The sequence below is a fragment of the Staurois parvus genome, unplaced genomic scaffold (genome assembly GCF_062004578.1).
Source record: "Staurois parvus isolate SC_StPar_1 unplaced genomic scaffold, SC_StPar_1.0 ptg000080l, whole genome shotgun sequence".
Lineage (NCBI taxonomy): Eukaryota > Metazoa > Chordata > Amphibia > Anura > Ranidae > Staurois > Staurois parvus.
In genome coordinates, this window is record NW_028317876.1 from 4,261,677 (window position 1) to 4,277,603 (window position 15,927).

At 40.3% G+C, this 15,927-nt stretch overlaps 1 long non-coding RNA gene across 1 annotated transcript; it reads right to left on the reverse strand.

Moving 5' to 3' along the window:
• On the reverse strand, window positions 1-8,837 carry LOC149469157 (uncharacterized). The gene is made up of 2 exons (XR_016311629.1): window positions 7,977-8,837; window positions 1-2,901 (listed from the first exon to the last, which is right to left on the reverse strand). It is a non-coding gene; the product is annotated as an uncharacterized LOC149469157 (long non-coding RNA).
• Window positions 8,838-15,927: the final 7,090 nt, after the last annotated feature.

The following is a 15,927-nucleotide window of genomic DNA, read 5'->3' on the forward strand; positions in this document are numbered from 1 at the left end:
TTTCTCATTTTATGTTGTTTTATTGTTTGGCACTCTTTCTGTAAGCAAAGTTAATGATTGTTTATTTGACAAGGCAGCTAACCATACAGATTATGAGTGGGATGTCTATGGCCAAATATTTAAGATATAGATTTTAATGGATTTTTCAAGGGCAGAATAAATTGTCAAACAATTCTCAGTATACATAGACAGATACAGTCATCCTAAAATTGTAGTTTATTGATATTGTGAAGACATTCATGTTCTGTATACTAAATGATCATCAGAAGGTTAGATATTTGATTATCTTGTCTGTTGAAAATTTGGATTATGTGCAGACAATACCCATTATCAATATTATGGAAGACTCTGTAAGTAAAGACTGTATGAGTTTGCAGGAATACATTTTGTGTCTACATAATGCCCTGAGATGAAATGGAAACCATTCAAGTATATTATCAATGGAAAGATATGACTATGTATGCCTAAAATCACATTTTGTATTTCCCATAACTGCCCAAGTAACAGGTGTCTTGGGTATAACAGCATTGAAAGGTGGAAATACAGTTATGTGAACAGCATTATAATCACACTTTGGCCTAAAATGCTGCAGAGATATGTTATTACAAAACACGGTGCCCAACGGTTCTTAGCTATGCCTCTGTTTGTGTATGCATGTATATATTATTTTTGTGGGCTGCCCTTCTCTACAAAGCCAGTAGAATGTACTACACAAAATGCTGGTCTTTATCAAAGCCATGACTTAATCAGTTTAACTTAGCCAAAGTTAGGTAAGCTCCATTTCTTTCACTACCCTGCACTTAATACACAACACACAACTGGCAAATTTTTATCTAAGAAGTGAACATTTTTTTGTCTGATGATGTTCTTTTGTTATGGATATACATTAACTTACTACTTTATTGGGTACACCAATCTAATACTCATGAAGGCATTCATATGGTCAGCAAGGAAACTCAGGAATGCTGTAGCATATAAACGATGCTCAGTTTGTACTAAAGAATGTGTGCTATGAAAAGTATTCCATCCAATGACTCACGATTCTTAGATTTTTGCTTTGTATGCCTTCCACATCTTGAACAAAAATCAAGATTCTTGAAAACAAGTAACATTTTCCAGTCTTTAATAGTTCAGTTTTGGAGATCGCCTGTCCATGGTAGCAACATTTTCACATTCTTAGCTGACAGATGTGGAATACCGTGGAGTTGTCTGCTGCTGTAGCAATTCCCCAAGATTTGACATGTTATGAATTCATAAATTTTCTTCTGCATACTGCCATTGTAAAGAGTGATCCATTGTGGGTTTCCAGTCAACTGGAATAAGACTGACCATTCTTGTCTGACTTTTCTCATTAACAAAATGCTTTTTACCCACAGAAACACCACTTGTCTTAAGACTGTAATGTAGTGTAGTTTCTGCATGCTGTAACCACCTGGTCTAGCTCCAACAATCAAGGTTAAAATGATCTTAGATCAGACATCCTTCTTAATATAAAGTTTGCTTGAGGAGCAACTGAAGCTCTTGACCATGCCTTCATGCTTTATATACTGATTTGCAGTCACTATTTTGCTAAGGTTTTAATTAGGAGCAGGTGTACCTAATAAAGTGACTACTGATTTTGTATACTCTATGTGAGCAGAAAAAATAAACTACAATATTTTGGATATCTGATGATTGTTGAAATTTAGAGACTGTAAATAGTATTTTTCTTTCCACAGAGGCCTAACCACTGCTTATATGAACTATACAGTCTTTGCACTTTATCTGCTTGGATATGTTGAATATAAATACTTGAACACAGGATTAAGACTTTGGCAGCTATGGTATGCAGTATGCTAAAACCATCTTCAATATGCTATAGGTGCCTGAGGAACTAGAGACATTTTATAGTGATACTAGAATTTTGGAAAGCATGCCAATACATTGCCAAGGATCTTAATAATAATACTTGTTTACATTTACCTATAATGCTCAGACATACTGTGTGAACATGCTTGCATAATTTCATAGATAATAGATTTTCCTCATATTTTTTAAGAGGGTTATCATATTTGCAAAGCTTTAACCATTAGACTTGTACTTTCAACTTTTACTGAATATAAAGCTGCTCTTCTAAAGTCTTCCTATGACATCAGTTGTATAGTACTGCATGTATCACACACTGCTGAGGTCAAAGTGAAATTCTTTACCATTTATCTCTATACCTCAGCTTCAGATATATAGCCATTAAGGGATATAAAGATCAAGGAAGATAATTAATCTGTGGTTTTGGTATAGTCATGTGATCTCTCATCAACTGCCACCTTAATTAGAAATGGGGGGGAAGAAAATGAGAACTAAACTAGAGACCTTGACAATAGCAATCAGGCAAGTTTAGCATTTAATTTTGAGGAAACATTTAGGAGTGTATGCAAATCCATTTTTTAAATCTAGTTTTGGATATAATGGGGAAGAGTTAGAACTTCTACTGGGGTTTTACTGCAATCCAGGGCTCTCTTGTAGAGATTTTTCCTCACTTCCTGTTTTGTTGACCAAACTGGAAATGAGGAAAGATCTGCAATTGGAACACAGGCAGAAAAAAAAATCTCAAAAGGGTTTTAGTCTTCCCCTACTCAACTAAAGAAAAGTATTTTTATTTCTGTCTTTGTTGCTGTTGCCACTTCTTGTCTGATAACACTTTGTCAGCAGGACAGGAAGTAAGGGTACATTTTTCTTACTTGGCTGGATATACACTTTAAAGGCTGAGTTTAGATGAACTACAGTCTGCATTATTGTTCTAAGCCAGCTATCCTCAACCAGACTTTCATGGAACCCTAGGGTCCCTCCAGAGGTTGCTAGGTGTTCCTTGAGCTGTGGCTGTTTGATGTCCCATTTGAGGGTTCTTGCATAGGCCAATGCCACCTGAAAAAGAAAGTGGTAACCTATGAGAGAAGAATGAGTTTAAAACAGAAAAAGATAATTAAAATTCCTTCCCTTTCATGATTTACTACCTTTAACATTTATAGTATAAGACAGAATAAGATTGGTAAGGTCAACACTAGGTATTATTAACATTTTGCCTGTATAAGCAGAGCCAGCGCTACCACTTGGCGAACTAGGAAGTTGCCTAGAGCTCACTGCCACCTAGGGCACAGCCATGGCTGCTGGTTTCCCTACTCTCTGCCATGGCCGGATCTAGGGGGGTGCTGGTGTGGGCTACGCCCCCACCCAGATTTCAGTTGTGCCCCACAGGCCGGTCTTTCAATGGATGCTGTGCCTGATTGCTGAGTGCCTTCCTCGTGCCCACACTCACTGTGCTCTTCTCTCCTGTCAGTGGAACGATCCTCCATAAAGCATATGACACAGGCTCACTCTTACATCTGCAAGTTCAGTGTTTGATTAATTCCCTGGCTTCCTTCTAGCAAGAGATGAGTGGCCATTGGAGGAGATAGAGGGCGGGGTAATCAAACTGTGAACAGCTCAATCCAAGAGTGATCCTGTGTCATCTGCTGTATGGAGGATCGCTCCACTAACAGAAGTGAGAGTACAGCACAACCCTTACCTCTACCTGGTTTCCCGCCTATAAGTTGGTTGGGAGCTTACAGGCCGGGGTGAACTGTACACAATGAAAGGATGGGGGGAGGGGTAATCATGTGTTCATTAATCATTTAATCATTTGTGCTGAGATAAGAGGTTTGTGCAGGAGGGGGGGATGTTTGTGCTAGGAAAGGTAATGGGGATGATGGGGGGGAAGGGGGGGATTTGTGCTAAGAGAAGGAATGAGGAGATATATGCTAGGAGTAGGAGGTTGGGGGGTGGGATAAAAGAGGGGGGGTTGGGGTAGAGTGGGAGGACTTTATGCTCGGAAGGGTAATTTGGAGGAGTTTTAGCTAGAGGAGGGATTTGGGGTAATTTGTCCTAAGTGAAGGGATTGAAGGAAGAGGATTGGTGCTGAGAAGGGGAGATTGGGGGGAGTTTGTGTTAGGAGAGGGGATTGGTGGAATATTTGTGCTGGGAGAGGTGGAGTGGGGGGATTTATGTTAAGAGAGGGGTTGTGGAAAATTGTGCTAGGGGGGGTAATTTGCAAGTGATTATGCTAGGAGGAGGGATTTAGGGGGATTTGTACTAGGAGACAGGATGGGGGGAATTTATGCTAGGAGGAGGGATTTGGGGAAAAGGATTGGTGCTAGGGTGGAACATTTGAGGGTAAAGAGGATGTGTGCTAGGAGGGGGGTGAAGTAGAACTTCTGATAAAGTTTTATTTTTTTTGGAGGGGGTGCAAGTAGCTGGGCTTGCCAAGGGGCAAAATAGTCTAGCACTGGCCCTGTGTATAATACACACTCCAATACTCCCAGTAGACTTCCCTTACATTACGACTCCCCTTACATTACTTGTAACGACTACTACCGAGTGCTCTCATTTAAGAGAAACTTCATAAAATGCCAAAAGAAATGTAAGATAAATAAATAAAATACACCTGTAAAATAGGTCCACTGAAACATTCCAAAATGCAAAATTAGAATACATTTCCATCCCACCTCTCTTTTCAAAAAACACTAGATTTAAGTGAAACATTTCACATTTTCAGCAGAATCATATTCCAAATAATTGGGAGTTCAATAAAATAATATGTTTAGACAGTATTAAAATGTTATTATCACCAACAAAGAATAAAATATTTATGTTTCAGTTTTGGGCAGATAATAAATAGGTGAATTATAAAATATTTGTTGGACAAGTGCCACAAGTATTCATCCAGAATATACATATTTTCCAGTACTACAATGTCTTATGATCATCAGCTCCATCTAGTAGCTGAAATGCTGTATGTTTTTTAAATGAGGTATTTCAGAAAAATATTTCACATTTTGACCAGATGGAGCTGACTATCATAAGAAGTCATAGTTTTGGAGAAAATACAGGGTAAATTATTTGTGCAGCCCGGACAAATGCTTGTAACATTTGTCCAAGGAATGTCTTATAAATAGACCCCCACACCTGAGTATCCATTTCTGCTGCTCAACAGCTGTAGCTATTACAAGTTGGTCATTCTCCTGTTTGGATATCTTATTTTGAGTTATGCAGCAGGAAAACCATTACTAACATCTCTACCACAGTAGGAGAACTGAGTCTCTATTGTTGAGAAGGCCGTAATTAGTAACTCTAACAAGAAGATTTGACTAAAAAAAAAAAAATAATAAAAAAAAAAATATATATATATATATATATATATATATATATATATATATATATATATATATATATATATATGTGCCCATCCTGTGTCCAACCATAACTAATATATGTATTAAAGCAAACTGACGTTTTAATTTTCATTGTCTAGGAATAAAATTCACTTCTTTTTTACCCTCTACATAAGTAGTATCCAGGCAGTAGCCTTTTGTTGCTCCTCAAGGCTGGAGAAAATAAATCAAAAGACAAAAAACACAAGGAAGACGGGAAGATAAAGCATTCTATTTAGTAAAAGCTGTAGAAGAGCTTGTATAAATTGAAAGATTATACTCATCTGTAAAATAAAATCCTTTTAAACATTTTTTGTGTCATTCACTGTAGTATAGTAAGTTGATTTTATGTGTAACCGAAAGATGGAATGCAACTTTTCTTAATCAGTGTTACAATTGTTAATGGTTTGTTTTGCGTCACTTTGCCTTATTTAAAAAACAAACATTTCTTTAATGTTCCTGTGGCTTTTTGTTCCAATATTTTTTGAAAATGATTTACTTGCCTTTTTGGACTTAAACTTTCACATGGACTTCAGCATCAAATCTGCAAGCCTTGAGACAACAATGAAAATTGTCTTTGAAACAGGGTGAGGAACACTATGTTGTTTTCATTTTTTTTTTAAGTCTTAAATGCTATCATGTATGTCAGAATGCTTATATGCAATAAAATGCTGTATCATGCTATATCATGTGTCAGTGTGTTAATCGACATTTTTTACATGACCAGCCAAAGCAGAATCAAATATAGTAGAGCTCTGTAGTTATGGAACACAGCTCATTTGCAGCTTAGGTAGTTTTAGTTATTAATACAAAATGTATAAACATATACATTAGAACCATTACCATGAATAGATTAAAAAAAACTCAACTAAAAATGAACTGCACATGGAGGTTGTATAGGATGAAGGTAATTTACTTTCCTGCATTCTATGCAGGAAAGTAAAAAACCTTCATTGCTCAGTTCCTCCCTCAGCCCCCCTAATATTTACCCAAGTCCTATCCCAAGCCAGCAATGTGCATGAGAGCAGCAGCTCTCCTGGGTATCTCCCTCATTACTGGCTGAGACACAGCAGCAGGATGCTGTTTTTTTATTTTCCTTGTACATGATTGGGTATTCTTTGCAAAGTGACATTTTCCACATTCCCAAAACTATGGGAGAAATTCCTTTGCAAAGTACAACTTCCCTTTGAAACTGCACTAATTCAACTGATAATTGCGCGGTCATGCAATGCTGCATCTAAACAAAATTTACATCCTTTTTTCACACAAATAGAGCTCTCTTTCGGAGGTATTTGATCACCTGTGCACTTTTTATTTTTCACGCTATAAACAAAAAAAGACCAAAAATTTTGAAGAAAAACGATATTTTTTACTTTCAGCTATAAAAAATACATAGTAAACTCAAAGTTAGTTAAAAATTAAGGCCAAAATGTATTCTGGTCCATGTTTTTGGCAAAAAAAATCCCAATAAGTGTATATTGATTGCTTTGTGTGAAAGTTATAGCGTCTACAAACTATGGTATAGATACTGCAATTTACGCCATTTTTTTGCTATACAGAGCTGCGCTAGTTTAACAGACAATTTGCCTGTGCATTTTTTATTTTTTGCGCTATAAAAAAAAAGGCTGACAATTTTGAGGAAAAAAAACAATATTTTGGACTTTTTGCTATAAAACATGTCCAGTAAAAAAAAATGTAAAAATCAAATTTAGTCATAAATTTCTGTCAAAATGCATTCTGCGATATGTCTTTGCTAAAAAAAAAACCCAATACGTGTAAATTAATTGGTTTACGTGAAAGTTATAGCATTTACAAATGGCGGGAAAGATACTGGGATTTTACATTTTTTTTATACTAATAATGGCGGCGATCAGCGACTTATGGCGGCGATCAGTGACTTATGGTGGCGATCAGCAACTTACGGTGGGACTGCGGGACTGCAGCGGACATTCTGACACTGGGGGGGAACTGACTTGGGGTCACTGACATCCCCAGTGACACCAATACAGTGATCAGTGCATAAAAAAAACACTGACACTGTACTAATGGCACTGGGGAGGAAGGGGTAAACTTTATTATTCAGTGAAAAGGTTAACTGTGTGAGGGGAGTGTTTTACTGGGGGCGGGGGTGTGTACTGCAGGGAACACCACTGATCGGGAGAGATAAACTCTTCTCTCCTGATCAGCCTGTCAGGAGCTGTTAGGGAACTGACAGAGAGCAGAGCTACTGCAGCCCTGCTCTCTGCCAGTGATTGCCGCTAATCGCCGGGACACAGCCGGTAACGATCGGCTGTGACCTGGCGACTGATATCCGCGGCCGTGATCGGCGGGACACGTAGGGCGGTGGCGCGCCTCGTGCACGCCCCTCCCTGTTTTGGAAACAAATGTTTTAAAACGTGGTTTTGCCCAGCTGTGCCACCCTGCCACCGTATTTCTACAGTGGCTGGGCGGCATGTGGTTAAAGTCCACATACTGCTTTACTACCATCTCACCACCTAGCGGCCTAGAAATACTATAACACCCCTAGTGGGCAAAAAAAACACTAAAAAAACTATGTAGTGATAATCAGAATATACACAATAAATACATTATCCTTGATTTGTAGTCTTTTTCCAGAGTACTGGAATAAAGCAGAGAGGAACGTCCCATCTACCCTAAAATTCTAACTATAACATCTACATACTGTATATATACTGTATTTTCTGCCCAGCAGGAAATACTAGCCAGGGGTAAAATGCCTGTATAGATACTTACCGTAATTCTCCTATTATTCACACATGTACATTCTGGCCATTGGCTCTACAAGTCTAAAGTCCAATGAGCCTAACTCTTTCGAGAACAAAAATATACAGTGATGTAGAAAAAGAAAAAAAATCACCCACGACCATCATTCTGTTTTTCTGTAGTACAAATCCAGCAGTTCAGGTATAAGTGCAGAAGATTCCCTTTCCCTGCTAGGTTCAACGGGATGCTGTAGAAGGGTTTCCAGGTGATGAGTTCCCCCCTACTTTGGCAACAGGTCAGCTCCAATAAAGTTTTAGCACAAATACAGCAACAACAGAACATGGGCAAAGGATCCCTTCTGCAGGATTTAATAGTAACAATACAGAGCATCCCTGTAGAGTTGCCCCCCACTTCTGGCAGTGACTCCGTGCAACTCGAGAACAGTAGCAGGTAAGAACAAAGGCAGAGTACATGCTAGTGGAGGGGGAGGGGCCGGAACATGGCGTTGGTAGGACGCTAGTAGCAGGAGCTCCCGATGCCTATATGTAAGAATGGATAGAGACTCCTGAACAGCCCCCCTCGTTCTGATTGTGCCTCTGGTGTGGTGCGGGTGGACCGAGTAACGGAAACCATCTCCCATGGCTGAGCCGGAGCCCCGGCCAGTGAGTGAAGCAGTGGACTCTGGGAGTGCCCACGTGATGGCTGGAGAGCATCCTGGGAGCTGCTGTGCACTGGAGGTGTAGTCGGCATGGGACTCTGGAGAGTAGTGGATATCGTGGGCACCCCCGTGATGGCGGTGGAGTGTCCTGGGTGCCGCTGCCGAGCTATGGAAGAGGGAATGAAGCAGGATACAGGATGCCCGCAGCCCTGTTACCCACGGAGGGTGACCCCTCCACGTCACCAATGACCCCCGGGGAGTTAAAGTGACCACTCCTGTAATAAGACCCTAGACTGGAGGAACAAACGTGAGGTCCCCTTCAAATGGAATACAGACAGTGAGGGTGAGTAAACTGAAAGTAGTGGCAATTTTTTTCTTTTCTCTCAATTTCCATCAAATACAGTGTCTGTACTTAAGAGGAGTGGATGTTAAAATGCCACAGGAGGCTCTAGGAGGGGTCCTGGGGAAACGTAAGGAAAGAAAAAATGAAAAGAGAGGGGTCACCCAATGGGCACAGGAGATAAGGAGCAAGAGGCTGAATTCTCTTTGGTGTGCTGTATCTTGCATAAGAGAAGAAGAGAACACCTGTTTGGAGTTTTGAATTAATTAGCAAACTTTTAAAAATATTATCTTGATTTGGAGTCATAGTGACAAAAGGGAAAACTTGTAACAAGATGAAGAGTAGATCTGTTAAAGGGGGAGGAACAAAAACTCCCCAATCTAGTACAGTAAGGAAATATATGCCCCTACAGGAGAAAAGTCCAGAGGGTCATACCCCTGAGAGGCAACACAGAGCAAGGGGGAGGCATGAGCTGGGAAATAACAACAGAGACCAATTCAGACTGTCATTAGGAGTATCAAATTTGAACTGGATTATAGAATCTATGAACATGGAAAGTGAAATAGACTCTAGAGAAATAGTAGAACAAGGATCAAGTTTGAAAATACCTACAAAAATGGAAATTACAGAGATGTTTGCAAAACATAGAGCATTCCATAAAGAATGAAATGGCTGTATTACATAATGATTTTGGACAAGCTCTATCTTGATTAGAAGAGGTGGAGGAAAATTAGAGACACATGCAAGAGTAATCATTAAGATAGAAGCGCAGGTGGAGGAAATGCGCAGGTAACAAAAGAAATTAGGATACAGATTACAAGACAAAGAGAATAGAGATAAAAGAAACAACTTCAGGATTCGGGGCCTGCCAGACGTAACGTCAGGAGAAGATTTATTGGACGAAATTAGAAAAATATTTAATCTGATAATAGGTAGGTCAATGACAGAACAACTGAAAATAGATACAGTGCACAGGATTAAGCAACCCCAGGGAGTGGCCCGGATGCTCCTAGAGATGTAATTCCATCATTATGAAGATAAAGTCAATATGGGGAAGAAGCTGCGTGGAATTCCAGAAGTAAAATGTGGAAAAGCGAGTTTGCAAATTTTTGCAGACATATCACCAGAGACTCTGGCTAGAAGGAGAGCTTTGAAACCATTACTGGACTTGATGCACAAGGGGAATGTTTGATATAGTTGGGGCTTCCCAGCATGCCTGATTGGATGGAAAGGTGGACAAGTTCCCTGAAGATCTAAAGGCCTTCTGTAAAAGACTAGACTTACAGATAATAGATATTCCAGGACAGTCTGAAGGGACCAAGGAGAGTGTAGAATTAGGAAAAAATATGTGTCAATTGGTTTCTAAAGAGATAATAGGATAGAAAGGCTGCATTTACTGGTGGTGTTCTTTTTTTTTTTGCAAATAGCTGACTAGATACAAGGTATAAAGATAGACACAGTAACGGGGTAGTAGGGTGGATGGGAAATATTGGAAAAACCAATATTGCATCATTGAAGAGCTGCAGGAAAGATGCCTGGACCAGATGGTTATACGTTGAGGTATTATAAGAAATTTAAAGAAGAACTTGTGCCTAAAATGTGCTTATACATGAATGCACTAGGAGAGGGGATGGAAATGAGGGAAGAGTCGCTGCAAGCATACATTACAATTATACCGAAAGACGGGAAAGATCTATCCCAATGCCCCAGTTATAGACCTATATCACTACTAAATATAGACACAAAATTATATGCAAAGGTTTTAGCAAACAGGATGAAGGAGTTGATGTTGGATTGGATAAATATAGACCAGGTGGGATTTGTACCAGGGAGGGAGGGTAGAGATAATGGATTGAGATCACTGCTTCTTTTGCAAAAGAGTAAGAGAGAGACTGGTTCGGCATTGGTTTTGTTGATTGATGCTGAAAAAGCCTTCAATAGGGTGTATAGGGGATTCATGATTGACACATTGGAGGTATTAGGAATTGGACCCATGATGGCACAATGGATAAAAAAGCAGTATAGTTTTCCATCAGCAGTGGTGAAGGTCAATGGTTCATTGTCACAATTTTTAAAAAGTACAATGGAACAATGCAAGGATGTCCACTCTCTCCTTTGCTTTTTGTTACAGCTTTAGAGTCATTATTAGCGACTGTTCGAAAGTTTTAAACATTATGGAGAGCTATCAAACCTGAAAATTAACCCTTCAAAATCAGAGATATTAAACATTACAGTTCAGAAGACAAAGAAACAGATTTTACAGAAAGCTTTTCCCTTTGTATGGAGAAAAAGAGAATTAAGTTATTTAGGAGTAAAGTTAACCCCTCTTCTAAAGAACCTTTATCAGATAAATTATATCCCATTAATAAATGAGTTAAAGGATGAACTGAGGAAAATATCAATAGGGTCACTTTCTTGGGTGGGTAGCATAAATATGGTAAAGATGGTGATAGTTCCAAAGATCTTGTATAAATTTCATATGCTCCCAATATATCTACCGGGGTCATTCTTTGAGATTATAAAAAAGATGATACTTAAATATATATGGGTAAATAAAAAAACAAGGGTTAGTTATGAAGTATTGTATAGAAAAAAAACTAATGGGGGTTTAAGTGTGTCGGATTTTAGAAGATATTACTGTTCTGTGTTGATTTCACGAATAGCTGACTGGATATGTAATACACAAGGGAAAATTTGGGTAAAAATGGAAAATACACTAAGTGGGTCACAATTAGATAAAACAATTTGACTCCCACAACAGTATAACATTTTTTCTGAAATATAAGCACTTTAACACGGAATGTTATAAGGATATGGGATAGAACTCATAAGAAAAAGGGGTGGAAGTACAACTCACTGTTAATACCATTGGAGGGAACAGACCTCTTCCCTCTGGTGAAAGAGAATATTGCAGGTAAATGGATAAAAGATAAAAATGCACGTTTGAAAGATATCATTGAAAAAGGGGAATTGTGTTCTTTTTTTAGATTTAAAAAAAACAAGAAAGGTTTATTATTTATGTTAGATGAGTGGCGTTACTATCAACTGAGACATTTTGTTGCAGCGCTTCTGCAGCCACTAAGGGGAGTGGAGGACATGTATCCATTGGAATGTTTTTTTCAGTCAGGAAACAATACATAAACATGCAACTCCTTGCATTTATAAGATCCTTACTAATATATCTGGATCTGTTTCTCCACTGTTCTTGGGAAAGTGGGAAAAAGAGCTTAGAACAAAATTGGATGAGCAAGAAAAAAGAAAATATTTAAATTAACACATGGTGCTGTAGATATGAACATAGTAGAAATTAACTATAAATGTATAGTACCGTATTTGCCGGCGTATAAGACGACTGGGCGTATAAGACGACCCCCTACTTTTCCTGCTAAAATGTAGTGTTTGGGCTATACTCGCTGTATAAGACTACCCCTCTTCCAATGCAGACCAGTGGGAGGAAAAGTGCCCCATCATCGGTGTCAGTGGGAGGAATAGTGCCCCATCATTGGTATTAATGGCAGGAATAGTGCCCCATCATTGGCATTAGTGGCAGGAATAGTGCCCCATCATTAGTATCAGTGGGGGGAATAGGTGCCCCATCATTGGTATCAGTGGCAGGAATAGTGCCCCATCATTAGTATCAGTGGGGGGAATAGTGCCCCATCATTGGTGTCAGTGGGAGGAATAGTGTCCCAACATTGGTGTCAGTGGGAGGAATGGTGTCCCATTATTGGTGTCAGTGGGGGGTGGAATAGTGCCCCATCATTGGTGTCAGTGGGGGGTGGAATAGTGCCCCATCATTGGTGTCAGTAGGGGGGGGGGAATAGTGCCCCATCGTTGGTGTCAGTGGGAGGGAGGAATAGTGCCCCATCGTTGGTGTTAGTGGGAGGAATAGTGCCCCATCATTGGTGTCAGTGGGAGGAATAGTGCTCCATCATTGGTATCAGTGACACCAATGATGGGGCACTATTCCTCCCACTGACACCAATTACACTTGCTGACCCTGTTCTAGTATGGTGCTGCTGCAGCCAGCATATGTGGTTGCAGCAGCACCTCTGCACTTACCTGCTGCTCCTGCACTCGATTTTCGTGGGGCCGCTCGGCTCCACCCCCTCACCGGAGATTGGCCGCCTGTGTTCCTTTCCTGAGCTACAGTTCTGGTGGCCAATCACCGGTGAGGAGGCGGAGCCGAGCAGCCGCGCGAACATCCAGTGGCTGAACTGAAGGAGCAGCTGCGCTTCCTGGACCGGATCGTCGTCGGACCGGAGCCAGGTAAAAAACAGCCCCTGCCCACCCCTGTACTTAGTGTCCCTTCCGTTGGAAGGGGGGGCGGCGGCGGCACTGCGCCGCCCCCCTAAAAAGTGTCAGTATGCCGTATACCGGCGTATAAGACGACCCCCGAGAAGATTTTCAAGGGGTAAAAAGTCATCTTATATGCCGGAAAATACGGTAAGTAATGTACACCTAGTGTGGCACATAAGCAACGATCACAGACTTCACCTTTATGCTGGAGGGGGTGTGGGATGGAAGGAACTATGGCACATACAGTGGGGCAAAAAAGTATTTAGTCAGCCACCAATTGTGCAAGTTCTCCCACTTAAAAAGATGAGAGAGGCCTGTAATTGGCATCATAGGTAGACCTCAACTATGAGAGACCAAATGAGAAAAAAAATCCAGACAATTACATTGACTGATTTGGAAATAATTTATTTGCTAATTATGGTGGAAAATAAGTATTTGGTCAATATCAAAAGTTCATCTCAATACTTTGTTATATATCCTTTGTTGGCAATGACAGAGGTCAAACGTTTCCTGTAAGTCTTCACAAGGTTGGCACACACTGTTGCTGGTATGTTGGCCCATTCCTCCATGCAGATGTCCTCTAGAGCAGTGATGTTTTGGGGCTGTCGCTGGGCAACACAGACTTTCAACTCCCTCCAAAGGTTTTCTATGGGGTTGAGTTCTGGAGACTGGCTAGGCCACTCCAGGACCTTGAAATGCTTCTTACGAAGCCACTCCTTCGTTGCCCGGGCAGTATGTTTGGGATCATTGTCATGTTGGAAGACCCAGCCACGTTTCATCTTCAATGCCCTTGCTGATAGAAGGAGGTTTGCACTCAAAATCTCACGATACATGGCCCCATTCATTCTGTCCTGTACATGGATCAGTCGTCCTGGTCCCTTTGCAGAGAAACAGCCCCAAAGCATGATGTTGCCACCCCCATGCTTCACAGTAGGTATGGTGTTCTTTGGATGCAACTTAGCATTCTCTCTCCTCCAAACACGATGAGTTGTGTTTCTACCAAACAGTTCTATTTTGGTTTCATCTGACCATATGACATTCTCCCAATCCTCTTCTGGATCATCCAAATGCTCTCTAGCAAACTTCAGACGGGCCCGGACATGTACTGGCTTAAGCAGGGGGACACGTCTGGCACTGCAGGATCTGAGTCCCTGGCGGTGTAGTGTGTTACTGATGGTAGCCTTTGTTACGTTGGTCCCAGCTCTCTGCCGGTCATTCACTAGGTCCCCCCGTGTGGTCCTGGGATTTTTGCTCACCGTTCTTGTGATCATTTTGACCCCACGGGGTGAGATCTTGCGTGGAGCCCCAGATCGAGGGAGATTATCAGTGGTCTTGTATGTCTTCCATTTTCTAATTATTGCTCCCACAGTTGATTTGTTCACACCAAGCTGCTTGCCTATTGCAGATTCAGTCTTCCCAGCCTGGTGCAGGTCTACCATTTTGTTTCTGGTGTCCTTCAACAGCTCTTTGGTTTTCACCATAGTGGAGTTTGGAGTGTGACTGTTTGAGGTTGTGGAGAGGTGTCTTTTATACTGATAACAAGTTCAAACAGGTACCATTGATACAGGTAATGAGTGCAGGACAGAGGAGCCTCTCAAAGAAGAAGGTACAGGACTGTGAGAGCCAGAAATTTTGCTTGTTTGTAGGTGACCAAATACTTATTTTCCACCATAATTTGCAAAAAAATTCTTTCCAAATCAGCCAATGTGATTGTCTGGATTTTTTTTCTCATTTTGTCTCTCATAGTTGAGGTCTAGCTATGATGCCAATTACAGGCCTCTCTCATCTTTTTAAGTGGGAGAACTTGCACAATTGGTGGCTGACTAAATACTTTTTTGCCCCACTGTATATGGTGGGTGTGTCCTAAAATACAGTTCTGTACAACAGATACAGGAGATAATGGGAATTATAATATCGATCGATCCTTGGGTCTGCTTAAATCACAATTCGGATTTTACAGTGAAACAATATGAGAACATGATGAAATTTAATTTAATAAGTGCAGCTAAAGGATTGATCCCTATATTTTGGCAGATACAGTACACCCCCAAAATAAAAGATTGGATAAACAGAGTGGAATATATATACAAGATGGAGAAACTATACCATATTGGAGAGGATAAAATTAAAAAATTAAAAAAAACTGAGAAAAATGGATAGGTTTTAAAACAAGTAAGACACATTTAGATAGGAGTGTAGAGGAGGGGACAGGGAAAGACTGAAGGCTTCTTTTTCCTTTCTTTATCATTACTGCTAGGTGGGGAAAGAAAGAGGAAGGTGGAGGATGGATGGAAGATGTAGATAGAGGAACAGAATAAAAAAAGAGAATAGTAGGAGGTGACTGGCCGAGGGAGGGGGGGAAGGGAAGGGGGAGGGAAAAGGATTTTGTAAAAATTTGATATGGAAAATGTGTGATTGTAACATTTGAACTAATTGTTTGTTTTATAAGGTACAATTAATAAAATATATAATAATAATAATAATAATAATAATAAAAAAAGAAAAAAAGAACAAAGGCAGAGGGTCCTCCTCTACGGGACTTGCCAGCAGTATTAGAGGACATTGACTGAAAGTTACCCCCTACTTCGGGCAACAGTTCAGTCTTAAGGGCATTTTCCTGCCAAAAGTGACAATCTTCCTTGAAAGGAAATGTTGTAACAGGTGAGAACTTTGTGCCCAGCTCA